Consider the following 2,436-nt stretch of genomic DNA (forward strand, 5'->3'; position numbering starts at 1 on the left):
TTAGCTTAATGCCCTATGTGAGGTGATGGATGTGTTAATTAACTTAATAGGGGGAATCCCTTCTCATTGTATACGTGTATCAAATCATCACATTGTACACTTTAAATATCTTAGAATTTTGTTTGTCAATTATGCCTCAATAAAGCTGTCAAGAAAAGATAAGAAATAACAAATGCTGGCAAGGATGTATAGAAAAGGGTACCTTTGTGCACGGTTGGTGGGAATGTAAATTGGTAAATCTACTATGAAAAACAATACAGAGGTTCCTCACAAGATTAAAACTAGAACTACCATATGATCCAGTAATCCAACTTCTGGATATTTATTCAAAGGAAATGATATCAGAATCTTGAAGTGATGTCTGCACTTCCACGGTCATTGCAGCATTATTTAAAATAGCTAAAACACGGAAACAACCTAAGTGTCTATGAATATTATGAATATTATTCAGCCATGAGAAAGAAGATTCAATCTTGTTCAAATGTTAATTCTCTCCAGTTTGATCTATACATCCAACACAATCCCAATCGCAATTCTCAATAGGCTTTGTTTGTAGAAATTGATAGGCTCATTCTGAAATTTCCATGGAAATGCAAAGGACCTAGAATATTCGAGGCAATCTTGACAAAGAAAAACAAAGTTGAGGACTTACTCTATCTAATTTCAAGTCTTGCTCTAAAGAAGGTATACTGTCATCAAGACGGAATGGTAGTATAAATAGATAGATAATTCAATGGAACAGAATAGAAAGCCCAGAAATAGACCCACATTTATAAAGTCATTTAATTTTCAACGAGAAACCAAAGCAATCCTATGGATAAACCAGTGTTTTCAACGGGTGTGGTTGGAATAACTGGTTATCAATATAGAAATAAAACATGAACATTGAGCCTTAACTTACACAATACATAAAATTTAATTTGAGATGAATCATAGCTCTAAACATAAAGTTAAAACTATATATAAAGCTTCTAGAACAAAACATAAGAGAATAGCTTTATGACCTCCAGATAGGCAAATATTTATTAGATAAAAGGCAAAAAATAATAATTGTTAAAGAAAAAAACGATCATTTATATTTCATAAAAATTAAAGCCTTTGCTCATGGAAAACATAGTTAAGAAAATGACGGTGTGCAATGGCTGCAAACAGCAGCCTCCTCGGTAGTATATGCAGCCTGTTTCTTGTATGGGTTACCTTAAGAAACCTTGGGGACCACCCTTTCCAGTGGAAATTCGTGTCTGACTTCATGCTGTCCCCAATCTAGACCCCAGACAAGTACAGTAAGTCCTCACTTGATGTCATCAATAGATTCTGAAACTTTAAGTGAAATGACCTATAATAAAACCAATTTTACAATAGGCTAATTGATATAAACAACAGTTAAGTTTCTACAGCATCTTAACAATACTATAACAAAACAACATTGAACATAACATTGTTATTTAAAGATCTTCTGTATTCAGGGTGCCTTGGGAAAGCCCCAGAGCATAGTGGCCAGGGCCCACATTGGCCAATTTATCATGTCAATCTTTACAAAGCTGCAGAACAAAGAGCAAGTGATTTAAGCCCCACACATGGCCAAGTTCAAGTTCCCTGGCTGCTAGGAGAGCCACAACTCCAAAAGGTAGAGCTTTACCAAATCTAATGAGGATTAATTTGAAGGCCTGGTAGCTGAAAAGTGGCTCATCCCAGATGGCTATGGTGTCAAATACATCTCTAATAGTGGCCCCCTGGACAAATGGTGAGCATTCGTAAGGGCTTCAGCACTGCCCCTCCTTACTCATGCCCATCAATAAATCCTACTTCCTGACTAAAAAAAAAATGAGTGGCAAGTCACAGACTAGGAGAAAATGTTTGCAAAACATTGACGTATTAAAAAAAAAAAAAAAACATTTTTATTGTCGTGTTTTGTTGCGTTGTAGTTCTTTTTATACAAGTCCTGTAACAGGACTCATTACACAACAATAAAAAACACAAACAATGTAATAAAGAAAATGGCAAAAGATTTTAACAGACTTTTCAACAATAAAGTAGGTATACAGAATGTATGCCAAACCTATGATCCAGCAATTCTACTTCTAGGTATTTACTCAAAGAAAGGAAAACATATGTCCACAAAAATTCATAGCACCTTTATTCACGGTAACCCCTGACTGGAGACAACCCCAAATCAACAAGAGAATGGATAAACAAATTGTAACCACTACTCGATGGTACAAAAAAAAAGTAATACACATGCGACAAAATAGATGAATCTCAAAAACATGATGAGTACGTACTATTTGATTTCATTTATGTGAAATTCTAGAAAGGGTTGTTTGGTTTTTTTGTTTGTTTGTTTGTTTGTTTTTTAATGAAAACTGATTGCATCTGCAAAATGAGAGAAGTGATTGACTAGAAAAGGGGCATGATAGAAATGTTCCGTATCTATAG

At 34.7% G+C, this 2,436-nt stretch overlaps 1 pseudogene; it reads left to right on the forward strand.

Annotated features, from left to right (window-relative positions):
• The first annotated feature begins 1,098 nt into the window (after positions 1–1,098).
• Positions 1,099–1,220, forward strand: LOC111731289 (annotated as a pseudogene).
• The last annotated feature ends 1,216 nt before the right edge of the window (positions 1,221–2,436 follow it).

The sequence above is a fragment of the Pteropus vampyrus genome, unplaced genomic scaffold (genome assembly GCF_000151845.1).
Source record: "Pteropus vampyrus isolate Shadow unplaced genomic scaffold, Pvam_2.0 Scaffold358, whole genome shotgun sequence".
Classification (NCBI taxonomy): domain Eukaryota; kingdom Metazoa; phylum Chordata; class Mammalia; order Chiroptera; family Pteropodidae; genus Pteropus; species Pteropus vampyrus.